The sequence below is a fragment of the Mustelus asterias genome, chromosome 9, assembly GCF_964213995.1.
Source record: "Mustelus asterias chromosome 9, sMusAst1.hap1.1, whole genome shotgun sequence".
Taxonomy (NCBI): Eukaryota; Metazoa; Chordata; class Chondrichthyes; order Carcharhiniformes; family Triakidae; genus Mustelus; species Mustelus asterias.
In genome coordinates, this window is record NC_135809.1 from 122,044,625 (window position 1) to 122,064,812 (window position 20,188).

A 20,188-nucleotide genomic window follows, 5' to 3' on the forward strand; every position below is an offset into this window, starting at 1 on the left:
CTTAGCAATGAGTCAGAGTCAAAGGAGTCAACAATATAAGACTGGAAATTTGAATATAAAAGTTCTGAAAGTGCAGAACAGGTTCAAAAGCATTTGTGAGGGTAAATGATGGATTAATTTGTTGGGTACATAGACCCTTATGTTCTCATTTGAATATTTAGTTTGTGCCACTTTCATGTCGATATTTAATTTATTCCACGTTTACAGGAAGAGTTAGTGTACAATTCTTGCTTTCAGACAGAATTAGCACTGTGGTAATATTCCCATGCACATTACACTTAGTACTATATAGTTGTATTTTTTACAGTTTGCAAAATGATAGCTGAACCCACGCTGTTGCAGAACCTGCACATTTTTTCTATCAACTAATATTCCGTTTCCATGCTGCTATTTTGGATTGGGTCAAGGTTAACACAGCATTTTGAACAGATACTTGGTACAGCAGTGGGTCAGTGAAAACAAAGTTGGTTCAACTGATGAGACTGGCCAGTTGCCTTGTAGGTCCCTGTTAATTATGCCTTGGGATGTATAGGCATTGAGCTTTTAAAGTATTACTTGATATGGTTGTCATATGATATTTAAGCGTTAAATCTGTCGGAATGTGCCTGTAGTTTTATACAGCTGATGTTTAATATTGTGTTGTATGTGCTGTGCACATTGGAAGGAATTATATAAATGAAAGCTTATCTTTTACCTGTGTCAGTGTATGAATTAAAAGTAATTTTAAAGTATTTTTCTGAAATTGTGTTGTTATTGATATGACTCACATTCACAGATTCTAAGGGTAATTTTGAAGCGGATAAAGAACAAGAGTGCCCAAGTTATAAGACATTTTCTTTCTATATTTCAATGTGTTGTTTCCTGTTGTATCTATTATAAGTTCTGGTGACTGTGATGCAAAGGAGACACTGAAATGTTGGAGACAGTCCTGAAAATAACCAGGAGAATGCAGAAGCCTGGATCATTGAGGAAGGAATGGAGAAACTTGGGGTTTTTCCGCTTTGAAAGAAGGCAATGGAAGGGTGATCTTACGCAGGTGAATAAGGTAGAAAATGGCAAAACAAAATGCAAATCTGGACACTTCTTTAAATTAAACCATGACAGATGGATAGATATATTTGCATTTCCTTCACGTTTTATGGGCAAAGACACTGCCCATAAAGACACTAGCAATAATTAATAACACACCATTCCTTCCGAAAAACACACAGTACATTATTTTACAACACAATTGAAACATATGAAACTTTAATGGATTTATTAGTTTGCATCTCCCTGCTGTAATACTATTATCATTTAGTGCAATGGTAGATGGTTAACTTAATTGGCTAAAATGTGCACAGAATGAAGCCAATGGTTTTCAAATGCCTCTTTGATCTTGTGCACATGCTTCCTCCTACCACCACCCATCCATGCCCTCCTGCCTCTTGCACCACCCCATTTCTTTGTAATGCCCTCCAGCCCCAAACCTTTCCAAGGTGTTTATGCTCTTCTAATTATAGCCTCTTGTGCATGCCCATACCAGCTTGTGGTGGTTCTCTCTACCTTGCCCACTTGTGTAGTGGTGCCTATCAAGCTATATAACCCCTTATCTCTAACAGAGAGAGGCCTCTGGCACCCTGGTAGACAATGGCTATTAATCATTAGCATTTTGTGCAGCAGACATTATTTAAGAAGTTGACTCTTTCATTACGAACATAAAGAAATGACAGGCAGGAAAAGACCAGTTTTTCCATCAAGCCAACCCTATGTTCATATTGCTGGAGCATTATGGCTAGACATGTTCAAGATTCTCTTAAGATTAACGTGCAGGTTCAGTCGGCAGTTAGGAAGGCAAGTGCAAATTCATGTTGAGAGGGCTAGAATACAAGAGCAGGCATGTACTTCTGAGGCTGTATAAGACTCGGGTCAGACCCCATTTGAAGTGTTGTGAGCAGTTCTGAGCCCCATAGCTAAGGAAGGATGTGTTGGCCTTTGAAAAAGTCCAGAGGAGGTTCACAAGAATGATCCATTGAATGAAGAGCTTGTTCTATGAGGAATGGTTGAGGACTCTGGGTCTGTACTCGTTGGAGTTTAGAAGGATGGGGGGAGATCATATTGAAACTTACAGGATACTGCGAGGCCTGGATAGAGTGGACGTGGAGAGGATGTTTCCACCAGTAGGAAAAACTAGAACCAGAGGGCACAACCTCAGGCTAAAAGGATGACCCTTTAAAACAGAGATGAGGAGGAATTTCTTCAGCCAGAGAGTGGTAAATCTGTGGAACTCTTTGCCGCAGAAGGCTGCGGAGGCCAGGTCATTGAGTGTCTTTAAGACAGAGATAGATATGTTCTTGATTAATAAGGGGATCAGGGGTTATGGGGAAAAGACAGGAGAATGGGGATGAGAAAAATATCAGCCATGATTGAATGGCGGAGCAGACTCGATGGGCCGAGTAGCCTAATTTTGCTCCTATGTCTTATGGTCTTATGGTATTACACTGCACCCCTTGCTCTACCTTGCACTGCCATGTGATCTCCAGAGAGAGGCAAAAAAGAGGGAAAAAATCTGGTAAACACTTCACTGATCTCACTCTTTGACTGATTTATATTACATATTTTTCTTCTATAAAGGACTTGAAAAGCATTGTGTGCACTATTGCCTTGAAAAGCATTGTGTGCACTATTCAAAAACAACATCTTTCATACATGTGTAGAATTTGGATTGGCTCTGATATTGAGCTTTTCATCCATTCCCTAATGAACAAGATAATAAATTGGACTTTGACCAATGAGGAAAGAAGGCAGAGTGAACAACATTTTATTCTGATGAGTGCAAAGCAGTGCAAGGAAATCACTGGGGCTACAAGAGTACAACAGGTTTTCAAAACTCGATTAATTTATTTAACTAACTTCAATTTTTTTTTGTTTATATCCAATTCAATCCAATCAAAGTCCAATTCAAAGTCTCAGCAAGTGAGACATTCCCGATCCAAGCTGACAAGGCAGGCATCCCATTTCCTGTCTTGGGCTTCATCTACATAATCCAAGCTGATTGGAGCTGGCATTGAACCTTCTCCAAGGTTTGATCTCATTTGCATCTTAGCCAAACTGCCGAGATGCCGCTTTAAGAAGTTGCTTCAAATGAAGCCTCAGTGTAACCTCATGACTTCGGCCAACTGTAGCACAGCAAAACTACTGTTTTTCTTTTATTTCAATTCAATCAAATCAAGTCCAATTCAGAGTCTCAACAAGTGAGACATTCCCGATCCAAACTGACAAGACAGGGCTCTCACCTCCTCTCTTGGGCTTGATCTACATGATCCAAGCTGATTGGAGTAGGCATTGCACCTCCTCCAAGGCTTGATCGCATTTGCATCTTAGCCAAAAGGCCGAGATGCCGCTTTTAAAAATTGCCTCAAATGAAGCTAAAATGTAACCTAATGACTTCAACCAAGTACAGCATGTCAATACTAAACTTGATCTTAGCCAAAAGGCCGAGAAGCGACTTCAAATGCTACATTCCTGAAGCTACTGAAGTATCCAGCCACACCCTCACTTCCTTGTTGTCCTAATCCCCAATAAAACCATTACTCTTACACTGGTCATTCCCCAAGCATACGCCCAACCCCACTCTCTTGAATCCAAGGAATGCTGGCTTGAAAGGATATGGCAGATGATTGGTTTAACCACCCACCACCAGTTCTGGCCGGATCATTAAAAGAAACTATTGGCTCCTGGTCTCTTGTGGTAAAACTGGAATGCAACGATAACCCTTGGCTTCTTTCCTCTTCCATCTTCTAAGCCTCTTCTCCACTGTTTCCTCCACCCTCATCACCAGCAACAAGCAAGAGGAGCTCATGGATTTCTTTGTCACTAAGATTAAAGCAACCTCCCAATCAGCAGTCTTTGTTATGTCCTTCATTTCCACTAGCCCACTGGGCCATACTTTATTTAATGACCTACTCTGCCGCAGCCCTGAATTCACATCTTTCTCCAATTTCTCTAGCTCCCCTCATTAGTTTATTTAGTTCATCCTGTCCATGAGGTCCAAGTCCTGTTCCTTCCATCTAATTCCCACTAAACTCCTGATCACCCAACTTCCCTTCTTCAAAGCTTATTTATTATTGTCACAAGTAGGCTTACATTAACACCGCAGTTAAGTTACTGTGAAAATCCCCTAGCCACCACACTGATGCACCTAACCAGCACATCTTTCGGAGTGTGGGAGGAAACCGGAGCACCCGGAGGAAGCCCATGCAGACACAAAGAGAACGTTCGGACTCTGCACAGACAGTGACCCAAACCGGGAATTGAACAGGGTTCCTGGCGCTGTGAGGCAGCAGTGCTAACCACTGTGCCACCATGCTGCCTTCACATTAGCTGACATTGTAAATGGTCCTCTCTCTTCAGGTGTTGTCCCTCACTCCTTTAAACCTGCCATAATCACCCGCTTTGTCAAAAAAACTCTACACCCCCATCATTCTTTGAAACTGCCAGCAGGTCTCCAACCTCCCTTTCCCCTCCAACAATATGTTGTTGCCTCTCAAATCCATCCCCATTTTCCCCAGAACTCCATGTTTGAATCCCTCCAGTCAGGTTTCCGCCCCTGCCACATGACTGAAACAGTTCTTATCCAGATCATAAATTGTATCCTATGTGACTGTGAAAAATGTAAACTTTCCCTCCTTCTCTTGCTCATCCTTCTGCAGTCTTTGACATGGTTGACCATACCATCCTACTCTGGAGATGCCGGCGTTGGACTGGGGTAGGCACAATAAGAAGTCTCACAACACCAGGTTAAAGTCCAACAGGTTTATTTGGTAGCATAAGCCACTTGTGGTGTGGAACCTGGTGTTGTGAGACTTCTTACTGTCTTCACTGTTGTCCAGCTCTCACGTGATTCCAATCCTATCTATCTGAACATAGAGAATCACTTGAAATGGCTTCTCTTCCTGCTGCCGTACCATTAGTGCCAGTCTCCCTTTGGATATAAATTGTCCTATGTAATCGGATAATATCCTCCTAATCTACATGTTGCCCTTCAGTGACATTGTTTGAAGGCACCATGTTAGTTTTCACATGAATGTTGACAACACCCAGCTCTTTGTTAGCAACACCTCATTCAACTTCTCCATTGCTGCTAAACTAACATGTGGCTTATTCGACATCCAGTGCTGGATGAAGAGATTTTTTTCTACAATTAAATATCGGCAAGGCTGAAGCCAATGATATTAGTTCCCCACCAAACTCCATTTTCTAATTACTGACTCCATTCCCCTCCTTGGCAACAGCCGGAGATTGAGTCAGTTTTTTCACAACCTTATTGTCACATTTGACACCAAGATGAACACCTGATCATTTCTTCAATACCACTTCCATAATATTGTCTGATTTTGCCCTTATTTAAGGTCATCTGCTGCGGAAATACTCATTCAGGCTGTTATTATTTCTAGAGTTGAGTATTCCACAGCTCTCTCACATTCATTACTATGTAAATTTAAGGTCATCTGCTGCCATGTTTTAACTTGCAGATAGCCCATCCTCCTATCGCTTCTGTGCTCGTTAACCTATATTGGCTCCCCGTCAAACAACGTCTTTACTCTAAAGTTCTCAACTGGTTTTCAAACCCTTCCATGACTCTCCCCACCACCCCTCACCATTTGTGTGTAATCTCTTCCAGCACCACAGGTTTCAAGGTATCTCCAGTCCTCTTAATTCTGGCCTCTTGTGCATTCCCAATTATATTTGCCCCACCATTGGTGGCTGTGACTTCATTTCCAAAGCCCCAGGCCCTGCAATTCCCTCCTTACAACTATCCGCCTATAAATCTCACTTTTAGATTAGCTGTGAAAAGAGACATGCTGTCAAATCTTTTTGTCTTGCACTCACCAGGACTGATGCAAGAAGCCTGAATTTCAAAATGAACAACTATTTATACTGCATGAGAAAAGAGCGCTGATAGATTGGCAGGGCAACTCAGGTTAGTTGAGGTGTTTCTTTGGAGAATGCACCAGAGCGCCATTGTTCCTTAATATTTGTTAGATTTTTAAAAAGGCAAATGCTTGAACATTTTGCATTCAGATGATTGGTCCCTACATAAGAATAAGTGAACCACATTGTGAGTCCAACTGATAATCCTAAATTGGTTGTTCACGTATTAGACATTATGCAACAAGTGCTGTGCGATTACAGAATGTGGTCTCTCCACTCACATTGTCTGTACCTTTAAGACTTGATTACCTGTAAAGACTCGCATTCCAACCATTATCTTGTAAATCGAGTTTGTGTCTTTATATGCCCTGTTTGTGAACTGAAATCCCACTCATCTGATGAAGGAGCTTGAGGCTCCGAAAGCTAGTGCTGCCAAATAAACCAGTTGGACTTTAACCTGGTGTTGTGAGACTTCTTACTGTGCCCACCCCAGTCCAACGCCGGCATCTCCACATCACGATTACAGAATCACATCTAATGTTTGACATTCTATTTTGAGTTTTGCAGACAGAAAGAACATGGACACAGCTATTTCAGCTAAAAACAAATAAGTGATAGCCATTTGCTCATTCATTCCACTGGGAATCAAGGTGCCAGGTTTAAATTTCAAACAATGCTTGGCAATTAACTGTCAGTCACCATCAACTGGTGCACTCTCCATGGCTTTGCACCTACCAATCAGATTCCACTTGCCAACCATTCGACACCCTCTTCTCATGCAGATAAAGTTGTTGTTTCCCCTCACATTGGTATTCTTACAATTGTCCTGTTGAGTGCAAGATGAAAAGTTTCAACAAAATGGCTTTTGTCAGTAATACTCAAGTTCTGTGCTACCAAATGACTATTCTGAGTTTTGTAAGCAAGGATTGGTTGAGTACGCTCGGAACTCTGTCTATTACGAACAGCCAAAGTGACGTGCTGTTTGATATGATCCAGAAATTGTTGTTTTGTACACCCTACCTGTCTGGAATCACGCCAGCACTGAAATACATACACCACATGAGCCATTTGTGTGGTAGGCAGAATGTCTTTTTGGCTTGATAGCAGCATTCTGTAATTGAAAGATACCATTTGCCTTGCTGCTGCATAGTAGCAGCGTGAAACTGTTTGTTTCACCTGCTGCTCAACTTTTTGAGATAGCTTACACTTCCAGGGTAATTTGTGGTAGACAAGGCACTATTTAGGTCAGAAAGTGGTGGCCTTAGGACCATTTATGAGTATGCGCAGTGCACAACTAAGTATGATAAAGGCAAAAAACTGCGGATGTTGGAATCAGAAACAAAAACCGAAAATGCTGGAAAATCTCAGCAGGTCCGACAGCATCCGTGGAGAGAGAATAGAGCCAAAGTTTCGAGTCTGGCTGACCCTTCGTCAGAGCTGGTCATCCAGACTCGAAACATTGGCTCTATTCTCTCTTCACAGGTGCTGTCGGACCTGCGGAGGTTTTCCAGCGTTTTCTGTTTTTGTTACACAACTATGATCTGATCAGAGTAGTATTATCCCACAGGGTAGATTGGATGCGGTCTGTTTCAGTGTCAAGCTTTCACAATGAATAAATGGTTCAGGCCTGACCACAAGCTTACCTTCAATGGTCAAATTACATGTTAGGATGACTACACCCCCACATATTATGAGATTGGCCTTATCAGTAGACTCATAAATAGAATTTGAATAATTGGCTCACCATGCATGCTTGGCAGCAATATAGGGTGTATCAAAACTATCCTGTGGGATAATGACTACTTTGATCAGACCAGACATATAGATGATTTTTCCAATGTGGGGAATTGCAAATTAAGGGCCATAAATTTAATCTAGTCACAAATAAATCCAGTAGGGAATTCAGAGAATATTCTTTACTCAAAGAATGGTTAGAAGGTAGAATTCACTATCAAAAGGAATATTTGAAGCAAATAGCATAGATGCATTAATGGGAAAGTTCAATAAGCACATGAAAGAGAAAGGAATGGAAATTTATGCTGATAAAGTTAGATGAAGAGAGGTAGGAGGAGACTCATATGGAGCATAAATACCGGCATAGATTAATTGGGCTGAATGGCCAGGTTCTGTGCTGGAAGTTCCATGTAATATAGTTGAGGTTTCAAGCTTTTTCATTCTTTTATATTTGAGTTTTTAATTTTAAATTGTGTCTTGTATTCTTCTCATACCATTACACATTATTATCATTTTGTGTAGCAAATTTTCAGCATAACTTTAGATTAAAGAGCACCAAACTTTTCGCAGGATTGTGTTTGTAACCTTAACATGCACCAAGAAGAGCTGCTAATACTTTGTTTTTCCAGGTTAAATATTACACATGGGGAGCCATATATCTCAATGCTCAGTAGAATCATTTACTGATCAATTAATGTGCATATAATTTTGATCTGGAATCCTGTATTTTCTTGTGTAAAATTAAATAAATATCTCCTTTACTGGATGTTATGTCAAACTATTCAGAATATGTACTTGTAGTCAGGAAAAAAGTTGACTATAAAGATTCACTTCATTATATCATTATGTCTCTTAGCTGAAAGACAGCGCTGCTGTTAAGCAGAAATAGAGCAAAAACCAATTTGCAGAAACCTTTCACACTTACGAATTGTCTTTGTACTGCAAAGGTTCTGATTTGTACTGCCATGGTAATGCGATTAGCAACCCATTTGTAAACTGTATAGATAAACAACACCAAATTACTTTCCTTGACATGTCTCACACTGCGTGAATGAGGACAGCTGTAATAAAATGTTTGTGTGTGTGTGTGAGTAAACATGTATAGGATCAATGCTTAGGATGAGGGGGAAATGATCTGCCAAAATAAACATCAGCCTTCTGATAAAGTAGTTAGAATTCAGACCCTTCGGCAATTGAACACAATATAAGTATTCTTTTGATCTTTCACCTCTCCCCCAAAATTTATTCTTCAAAAAAAGTAAACAAATTAGTCAGTAGGTTAATGCCTTATGTACCACTTTCAGCAACCCACACTTTCAACCTGAACATGATAGCCCAACTATTATTGTAGGATGCAATACATCTGAATACATTTTATATATGCCACGAACACATTGATTTTGAAATTCTCATTCTCATATCAAGTAATTTGGTGCTGCTGATCTATATAATTTACAAATGGGTTTACAAATGACATTACCATGGCAGTACAAATCAGAATCTTTGCAGTGTGAATACAATTTGGTCTTACACCTTTCTACATCTGTGACTACCGCTGACAACCCTCCAAAAACAATTACTTCCTCTAAATCTGACCCCTTGTACACAGCTGTTTCCTTTACCAGACATTGGTGATGATGCCTACAACCATTTGGCCTTAAATTCTGGGGTTCTCTCCTTAAACCTATCTTCCTCTCTTTCCTTCTTTAAGATGCTCATAAAAATACATCTTTCATCAAGCTTTTGCCAGCTTGCCCTATTTCTTCGGCTTGGTGGCATTACCTTGCTGCATCAAGCTCCTGTAAAGCACCTCAAGATATTTTACTACATTAAAAGCTCTATATGAATGCAAAGAGTTGCGGCTGATCTAATGGGCCAATAGTCTTTGACATGACTTCATAACAATGGTGGCACGGTGGCACAGTGGTTAGCACTGCTGCCTCACAGCGCCAGGAACCTGAGTTCAATTCCCAGCCTTGGGTCACTGTCTGTGTGGAGTTTGCACGTTCTCCCCGTGTCTGCGTTTGATTTGATTTATTATTGTCACATGTATTAACATACAGTGAAAAGTATTGTTTCTTGCACGCTATAAAGACAAAACATACTGTTCATAGAGAAGGAAACGAGAGCGTGCAGAATGTAGTGTTACAGTCACAGCTAGGCTGTAGAGAAAGATCAACTTAATGCAAGGTAAGTCCATTCAAAAGTCTGACAGCAGCAGGGAAGAAGCTGTTCTTGAGTCGGTTGGTACGTGACCTCAGACTTTTGTATCTTTTTCCCGAAGGAAGAAGGTGGAAGAAAGAATGTCTGGAGTGCGTGGGGTCCTTAATTATGCTGGCTGCTTTGCCGAGGCAGTGGGAAGTGTAGACAGAGTCAATGGATGGGAGGCTGGTTTGCGTGATGGATTGGGCTACATTCACAACCTTTTGTAGTTCCTTGCGGTCTTGGGTAGAGCAGGAGCCATACCAAACTGTGATACAACCAGAAAGAATGCCTTCTATGGTGCATCTGTAAAGGTTGGTGAGAGGCGTAGCTGACAAGCCAAATTTCCTTAGTCTTCTGAGAAAGTAGAGGCATTGGTGGGCTTTCTTAACTATAGTGTCGGCTTGGGGGGCCAGGACAGGTTGTTGGTGATCTGGACACCTAAAAACATGAAGCTCTTGACCCTTTCTACTTCATCCCCATTGAGGTAGACAGGGGAATGTTCTCCTTTACGCTTCCTGAAATCGATGACAATCTCCTTTGTTTTGTTGACATTGAGGGAGAGATTATTGTTGCCGCACCAATTCACCAGATTCTTTAATTCATTCCTGTCCTCTGTTTCATCATAGTTTGAGATCCGACCCATTACGGTGGCGTCATCAGCAAACTTGAAAATCGATTTGGAGGGGAATTTGGCCACACAGTGATAGGTATACATTGGTTTCCTACGGGTAGTCCGGTTTCCTCCCACAGTCCAAAAGATGTGCTGGTTAGGTGCATTGGCCATGCTAAATTCTCCCTCACTGTACCCGAACAGACGCCAGAGTGTGGCGACTAGGGGATTTTCACAGTAACTTCATTGCAGTGTTAATGTAAGCCTAATTGTGACACTAATAAATAAACTTTTCAAACTAAATGTTGCAAGAACAAGCTGTGAAATAAGCGCATATTTTCTTACATAGGATATATTTCATCATGGACCAGATCTTCCACTGATGGATTGGTGATAGATTTTACTGGGATACTGATTTGCATATGCCATAGTGAGGACAGTGGCAAATCAGAAGCAGTATAGCCAATGGCCAGTGAAGGAACTTAGTTTTTTAAGATTATTTGCACTGTCACAAGTAGGTTTACATTAACACTGCAATGAAGTTACTGTGAAAATCCAATGTCGCTACACTCCAGCATCTGTTCAGGTACACTGCGGGAGAATTTAGTACGGCCAATACACCTAACCAGCACATCTTTCAGACTGTGGCAGGAAACCGGACCACTCGGAGGAAACCCATGCAGACATGGGGAGAATGTGCAGACTCATCGCAGACAGTGACCCAAGCCAGGAATCAAATGCGGGTCACTGGGGCTGTGAGGCAGCAGTACTAACCACTGTGCCGCGCTTCTGTGGAAGAGAACGAATAATGGCCATCATAATTTTTCTCCATATGGACTTGATCTTTTAAATCATGTTCGCAGAAAGACATGAGTGAACGGGTGGACGATGAAGAAGTAAATTTTTGGAAGATACTTATGTGAACATCATTTACACCACGGGCTGACATTCAGACGATTGTTCCCCGGACTGAACTTGTGCCAGCCCAGAAGAATGTCTTGGTCTCTATGCTCAGACGGGGAGGCAATGGCCTAGTGGTATTATCGCTACACTATTAATCCAGAAACTCAGCTAATGTTCTGGGGGCCCGGGTTTGAATCCCACCATGGTGGAATCTGAATTCAATAAAAAATATCTGGAATTAAGAATCTACTGATGACTACGAAACCATTGTCGATTGTCGGAAAAATCAATTTGGTTCATTAACATCTGGATCACTTAACATCACTAACGACTAGATTCTTGACTTCCTAACCCACAGACTGCAATCAGTAAGGACAGCCAATGACACCTCCTCCATGATTATCCTCAACACCGGTGCCCCACAAGGCTTGTCCTCAGCCCCTTACTATACTCCTTATACACCGATGACCATAGTTGGCCGGATCTCACTGATGAGACGGAATAGAGGAAAGGAATATAGGAAAGAGATTGATAATCCGGAGATTGGTGCAATAACAATAATCGCTCCCTCAATGTCAGTAAAACAAAGGAGATATCCATCGGCTTCAGGAAGCGTAGTGGAGGACATGCCTCTTTCTACTTCAACGGGGGTGAAGTGGAAATAGTCAAGAGCTTCAAGCTTCTAGGTGTCCAGATCACCCTATCCTGGTTCCTCCACACTGATGCAATAGTTAAGAAAGCCCATCAACGCCTCTACTTTCTCAGGAGGCTAAGGAAATTTGACATGTTTAATACGACTTTCACCAACTTTTTTAAAGTTTATTTATTAATGTCACAAGTCAGCTTACATTAACACTGCAATGAAGTCACCGTGTAAATCCACTTTTACAGATACACCATAGAAAGCATCCTTTCGGGTTGTATCACAGCTTGGTATGGCTCCTGTTCTGACCAAGACCGCAAGAAACTACAAAGGGTTGTGAACGTAGCCCAGTCCATCACCCAAACCAGCCTCCCATTCATTGACACTGTCTACACTTTCCACTTCCTTGGAAAAGCAGCCAGCATAATCAAGGATCCCATGCACCCCGGACATACTCTCTTCCACCTTCTTCCATTGGGAAAAAGATACAAAAGTCTGAGGACACATACCGACCGACTCAAGAACAGCTTCTTCCCCGCTGCCATCAGACTTTTGAATGGATCTACTTAAATTAAGTTGATCTTTCTCTACACCCTAGCTATGACTGCAACACTACATTCTGCACCCTCTTCTTTCCTTCTCTATGAATGGTATGCTTTGTCTGTATAGTGAGCAAAAAACAATACTTTTTACTGCATACCAATACATGTGACAATAATAACTCAAATCAAAATCAAAACATCCTTCAGGAAAGAAGATCTGCTATCCTTAGCGGTTCTGGCCTATATGTGACTCCAGAGCCACAGCAATGTGGCTTATTCCCAACTGCCCTCCAATGGTAACGAGGGATGGGCAATAAATGCTGTAGTAAGAAGTCTCACAACACCAGGTTAAAGTCCAACAGGTTTATTTGGTAGCAAATACCATAAGCTTTCGGAGCACAGCTCCTTCGTCAGATGGAGTGGATATCTGTTCTCAAACAGTGCAAACAGCAGTCACGGGCATTCAGCCTTGGATCTTCAGGTAAGCGTTCTCCAAGGCGGCCTTCACGACACACGACAGCGCAGAGTCGCTGAGCAGAAACTGATAGCCAAGTTCCGCACACGTGAGGACGGCCTAAACTGGGATGTTGGATTTATGTCACATTATCAGTAACCCCCACAGCTTGCCTCCTGGACTTGCAGAATTTCACTAGCTGTTCTGTCTGGAGACAATACACATCTCTTTAACCTGTGTTGAATGCTCCCTCCACCCACATTGTCTGTACATTTAAGACCTGGCTGGCTGTAGAGATTTGCATTCTAATCAGTATTCTGTAATTTGATTTCTGTGTCTGTTTGCACTGTTTGAGAACAGATATCCACTCCATCTGACGAAGGAGCTGTGCTCCGAAAGCTTATGGTATTTGCTACCAAATAAACCTGTTGGACTTTAACCTGGTGTTGTGAGACTTCTTACTGTGCTTACCCCAGTCCAACGCCGGCATCTCCACATCAATAAATGCTGGCCAGCCAGCGACACCCATGTGCTGCGAATGAAAAATAAATTCTGTATTCACCTGAATGTCAACCAGAGTTTGAACATGGGCAAAGTTGACATGCTGCGCCTCTTTTCAAATACAGCTGCAGTGTAGGAAGTACAATGATCCAGCGCTGGCTGGATGCAGACAATCAGCTGTAATTGAACACAGAATAATTTTGTTTAAACAATCAATCACACATTCAGTGCTTTTATGATTATCCAATGACAAGAAAAGCCAAATGAAAGGAAAATAACTTTTCATGGGGAAAATGTAACATGATTTAAAAGCCACTTGGCAAACTTTTTTGTTTGTTTTCAGCAGCATGATGCAATTATGTGAGCCATGTCAAAGTGAATTATCACATTGCTTGTCTGAGATACCATTGAAGTGAAAATGTGCTTTGCCCAGCTCTTAGCACTCCCCAACCCTAAACAGCTCGTCAAAAGTCCCTCCTCCCGAAAGGAAAAATGGCCCCTTTAAATACAGATTGTTCTATTTCAGCCTTGGCTCAGTGGTAGCCCTCTTTGCATTTAGTTCAGAAGGTGTTGGGTTCCCCTCCATGTCACCCGCCATCCTGATTGGGAAATATATATTGCTGTTCCTTCACTGTCGTTGGATAAAAATCTTGAAACTCCCTCCTAACAGCACTGTGGGTGTACCTACACCACATGGGCTGCAGTGGTTCAAGAAGAGTTTTAACAACACCAGGTTAAAGTCCAACAGGTTTATTTGGTAGCAAACCTGGTGTTGTTAAAACTCTTACTGTGTTCACCCCAGTCCAACGCTGGGATCTCCACATGGTGGTTCAAGAAGGCAGCTCACCACCACCTTCTCAAGGGAAGTTAGTAAATGCTAGCAAAGCACACACCCTGAAAATGTTTTCTTAAGTCATTAAGGGAGTATTGCAACAACGTAGGGGCCATCTTTCTGTTGAGTTGCTAAAATAAAGCCTATCTATGTGAAAGATGCTGATGCACTTTAGAAGAAGAGCTCACATGGTGCCTCAAGTCAATTTGCATTTCAACAAGCACCACTGAAAAATCCAGCATCTGGACATTTATCACATTGCTATTTGTGGGAACTTGCTGAACAGAAATTGATTAAAGAGTGGCACGGTGGCACAGTGGTTAGCACTGCTGCCTCACACCACCAGGGACTCAGGTTCGATTCCAGGCTTGGGTCACTGTCTGTGCAGAGTCTGTGCATTCTCCCCATGTCTGCGTCGGTGTTCTCTGGTTTCCTCCCACAGCCCAAACGATTTGCTGATTAGGTGCATTGGCCATGCTAAATTCTCCCTCAGTGTACCTGAACAGGTGCTGGAGTGTGGCGACTCGAGGATTTTCACAGTAACTTCATTGCAGTGTTAATGTAAACGTACTTGTTCCACTAATAGATAAAAACTTTACTACTTTACAACAATGATGGCAAATGAAAAATGCTTACTTGGTCATAAAGTTCTTTGAGCCATCTTCAGGATGTGAAAGACATTAAATAACTGCAAGTTGTTTTGGTTTGGTTTTGATTTGATTTATTATTGTCACATGTATTAGCACACAGTGAAAAGTATTGTTTCTTGCATGCTATACAGACAAGCATACCGTTCATAGAGAAGGAAAGGAGAGAGTGCAGAATGTAGTGTTACAGTCATAGCTAGGGTGTAGAGAAAGATCAACTTAATGTGAGATTGGTCCATCCAAAAGTCTGACGGCAGCAGGGGAGAAGCTGTTCTTGAGTCGGTTGGTACGTGACCTCAGACTTTTGTACTGCAGCAACAGTGCAGTCTGTCTAAGAAGGAAAGAGGGATGAGAGTTTCTGGAAGGAATATCAGAGCCTAAGATCCAGGCAGCTAAAGGGACAATCACTATTAGTGGTGTGATTAAAATCCCAGGTGTGTCACGGGCCAAAATGAGAGAAGAACAGATAGGTTCAGAGAAGGTTACAGAGACTGGGAGGGGCAAGCCCTTGGGGGAATTAAAAATAAGAATTCAAATTTTCCAAGTGAGACTTTGCTCAATCAATAATGCCATTTTGGAATTAATTCACAGTGTTGACCAATGTCCTAAATTTTTTGTGGAAAGGTTTTATCCTCTTGCTGCGTGCTTTTAACATACTTCCTCATAAATTGAGAAACCCTACATTGTAGAATGAAGAAAATATACAGTTAAGACTGGATGGTGCTCTTTTCTTGAGAAAATATAAGATTGAGGCATGATCTGGTGGAGATCTTTGAGATTATGAAAGGGTTTGATAGGTTCTTGATCAATAAAGGGATCAAGGGTTACAGGGAGTTGGCAGGAGAAAGGGGATGAGAATCATATCAGCCATAGTTGAATGGCGGAGCAGACTCGATGGGCCGATTGGCCTAATTCTGCTCCTAAATTTTATGGATCTTATGGTCGATGTAGAGATGTTTCTACATTCAGCGCAGAGTAGGATTGTGTGCCACAAATATAGTTTAAAGTTTATTTATTAGCATCACAAGTAGGCTTACAGTGACACTGCAATGAAGTTACTGTGAAAGTCCCCGAGTCACTACACTCCGGCGCCTGTTCGGGTACAATGAGGGAGAATTTTAACATGGCCAATGCACCTAACATTACATGTGCAGTGGACAATGGGGAACCTGTGGATGTGGTGTATCTGGATTTCCAGAAGACATTTGACAAGGTGCCGCACCAAAGACTGCTACATAAGATAAAGGTGCACGGTGTTACGGGTAATGTATTAGCATGGATAGAGGATTGGTTAACTAACAGAAAGCAAAGAGTGGGGGTAAATGAGTGTTTTTCTGGTTGGCGATCAGTGGCCAGTGGTGTGCCTCAGGGATCAATGTTGGGATCGCAATTGTTTACGATTTACATAGATGATTTGGAGTTGGGGACCAAGTGTAGTGTGTCAAAATTCGCAGATGACACTAAGATGGGTGGAAGAGCAAAGTGTGCAGAGGACGCTGAAAGTCTGCAAAGGGATATAGATCATCTAAGTGAGTGGGCGAGGGTCTGGCAGATGGAGTACAATGTTGGTAAATGTGAGGTCATCCATTTTGGTAGGAATAACAGCAAAATGGACTATTATTTAAATGGTAAAATATTGCAGCATGCTGCTGTGCAGAGGGACCTGGGTGTCCTTGTGCAGGAATCTCAAGGAGCTGGTTTGCAGGTGCAGCAGGTAATTAAGGAGGCAAATGGAATTTTGTCCTTCATTGCTCGAGGGATGGAGTTTAAAAACAGCGAGATTATGTTGCAGCTGTATAAAGTGCTGGTGAGGCCACACCTGGAGTATTGTGTACAGTTTTGGTCTCCTTACTTGAGAAAGGATAGACTGGCATTGGAGGGGGTGTAGAGGAGATTCACTAGGCTGATTCCAGAGTTGAAAGGGTTGGCTTATGAGGAGAGACTGAGTAGACTGAGGCTATACTCAGAAGAATGAGGGGAGATCTTACAGAAACATATAAGATTATGAAGGGAAGAGATAAGATAGAAGCAGGGAAGTTGTTTCCACTGGTGGGTGAAACTAGAACTAGGGGGCATAGCCTCAATATAAGGAGAAGCAGATTTAAGACTGAATTGAGGAGGAACTTCTTCACACAACGGGTTGTGAATCTGTGGAATTCCCTGCCTAGTGAAGCAGTTGAGGCTACCTCATTGAATATTTTTAAGACAAGGATAGATAAATTTTTGAACAGTAAAGGAATTAAGGGTTATGGTGAGCGGGCGGGTAAGTGGCGCTGAGTCCACGAAAAGATCAGCCATGATCTTATTGAATGGCGGAGCAGGCTTGAGGGACCAGATGGCCTACTCCTGCTCCTAGTTCTTATGTAACCAGCACATCTTTTGTACTGTGGGAGGAAACCTGACCCACCCGGAGGAAACCCATGCCAACTCCACATAGACAGTGACCCAAGCCAGGAATCGAACCTGGGACCCTGGCGCTGTGAGGCAGCAGTGCTAACCGCTGTGCTGCCTGTGCACCATATATAAGATAGTGACAAATGAATTCACTAGAAAATTCAGGAAAAGCTTTGTTACTCAGACAGTGGTTGCAATGTGGAATTCAGTACCACACAGAGTGCATGATATAAATGACAAATATTCATTCAAGCAAAATTAGAGAAGCATATGAGGGAGAAAATAATTTTAGAGTTGGAGGAAGGAGGAAGTCATGTCACGGAGAAACAGGGGCATTGTCCAGTTGGGCCAAATAGCCTGTTTCCAAGTTGGAAACACGATGTAATTCAATGTGATCTCTTGAAACTGATTGTATGCAGTTGTACATATTGATATTGACGATAATAAAGTCAGTTGTAAACATTATGGGGGCGATTCTCCCATCCCACTGCGCTGCTTTTTTAGTAAGAAGTCTCACAACACCAGGTTAAAGTCCAACAGGTTTATTTGGTAGCAAATACCATAAGCTTTCGGAGCAATGCTCCTTCGTCAGATGGAGTGGTCTCTGTTCTCAAACAGGGCACAGACACAGAAATCAAATTACAGAATACTAATTAGAATGCAAATCTCTACAGCCAGCCAAGTCTTAAATGTACAGACAATGTGGGTGGAGGGAGCATTCAACACAGGTTAAAAAGATGTGTATTGTACACCATATATAAGATAGTGACAAATGAATTCACTAGAAAATTCAGGAAAAGCTTTGTTACTCAGACAGTGGTTGCAATGTAGAATTCAGTACCACACAGAGTGCTTGATATAAATGACAAATATTCATTCAAGCAAAATTAGAGAAGCATATTAGGGAGAAAATAACAATACACATCTCTTTAACCTGTGTTGAATGCTCCCTCCACCCACATTGTCTGTACATTTAAGACCTGGCTGGCTGTAGAGATTTGCATTCTAATCAGTATTCTGTAATTTGATTTCTGTGTCTGTGCCCTGTTTGAGAACAGAGACCACTCCATCTGACGAAGGAGCATTGCTCCGAAAGCTTATGGTATTTGCTACCAAATAAACCTGTTGGACTTTAACCTGGTGTTGTGAGACTTCTTACTGTGCTTACCCCAGTCCAACGCTGGCATCTCCACATCATGACTGCTTTTTTAGTGCAGGGGGCCGGGAGATTCGAGCTGCAGCCGATTTGTGCTGAGCGTCCAAGCCTCCGCGCGTCACTCAGTGCCGGATTTCCGGCGCTGAGCTGACTAATTTATGCAGAGCCCAATTTAAATATACTTTGAATATCATTAGCGGGCCCGGGACTGAAGTCTCTGGGCCTGCTACCCTCTCTGCCCACCCTCGTCAGGAGTGGTTCACGGCGTGGAGCTTTACAATAGCTCCCCACTTGCAGGGAACTGGCTGCTCAACCCTGCTGGAGTGAAAGGGGGACAATCGAGGTGCCCCAGAGGGTCGGGTGCCGGGGGGCCCCTTGGGCATTGACACCTTGTCAGTGCCAGCCTGGGTCCCTGGCACTGCCCAAGGGGCAAAGCGCCAATGCACAGGGGGCACCTTGGCACCGCTCACCAGGCATGGGCGGCACGGTAGCACAGTGGTTAGCACTGCTGCTTCACAGCTCCAGGGACCTGGGTTCGAATCCCGGCTCGGGTCGCTGTCTGTGTGGAGTTTGCACATTCTCCCTGTGTCTGCGTGGGTTTCCTCCGGGTGCTCCGGTTTCCTCCCACAGTCCAAAGATGTGTGGGCTAGGTTGATTGGCCATCCTAAATTGACCCTTAGTGTCCCGGGATGCATAGGTTAGAGGGGTTAGTGGGTAAATATGAAGGGATATGTGGATAGGGCCTGGGTGGGATTGTGATTGGTGCAGACTCGATGGACCGAATGGCCTCTTTCTGCACTGTAGGATTCTATGATTCTATAGAGCTGTGCCAAGGGGGTGGGGCCTAATGGGGCAGGGCCTAATGGGGCAGGGTCTGTGGGGAGCGATCAATGGGGGTGGAGGGTCCCACTGCCATTCTGCAGTCAGGATCAGTGGGGGAGGAAGGGAGGTCAGCGATCGGGGCTGGCCATCTTTGTGGGGTGCGAGGGGTGGCAGCCTGCCGGGACTGCCGGGGGGGGGGGAGCGGTCTGCACTATGGAGGGGGAGGGCCTGTGACTGCCAGGGGGGCGGGAGAACAAGGCGGGAGGGGCAGGGTCGAAGCTGGCCCAGGCATTTCCAGGAGTCCAGCGATCGGGCCGTTGAGGGGGATGTCACATAGCCAGCGTTGTGCGTTCACGGGGCTGGCCAGCGATCGAGGTAGCCAGCGATCAGGAGACCGGGGCCACTGTGCATGTGCCGATCTCAGCGCTGTGCAGTGGTCCACTCAGCAGCATGCTGCCGGCCTCTCCAGTGGGAAAAGGCCCCTGCCCACAGCATTTTAACATGATTTATGCTGGTGCACTCTGCAGTGTGGGAGATGTTTTTTTTTAACTCCCGCTGAAAAAAACAGTGGGATTTTAGAATTTGTTTGGGAGAATCCCACCCTATATTAGTTTCTGGCTTGATGTGATTGTGGTAATGAAATCACCAGAATTAAACCATAATGAGCTTCAGTTGGCTCATTTGTCACATGTATGAAAGTTTGTAAGATTGTTCTATTTGGGGACTGTCTCTTTAACTTAGAGTAAAATGGAGGAATGAACAGGGCCATGTGGCCTATTTTGAATGGTGTCTGGCAGCAATCTTGGGTGATTTGGTTGTTAAAGGTTAAAGG

The 20,188-nt window shown here is 43.1% G+C and overlaps 1 non-coding gene across 1 annotated transcript; it reads right to left on the bottom strand.

The window, feature by feature from the left end:
- Positions 1-3,296: 3,296 nt before the first annotated feature.
- LOC144499292 (U2 spliceosomal RNA) lies at positions 3,297-3,488 on the bottom strand. Its single transcript, XR_013498798.1, has one exon. It is a non-coding gene; the product is annotated as a U2 spliceosomal RNA (small nuclear RNA).
- Between the last annotated feature and the right edge of the window lie 16,700 nt (positions 3,489-20,188).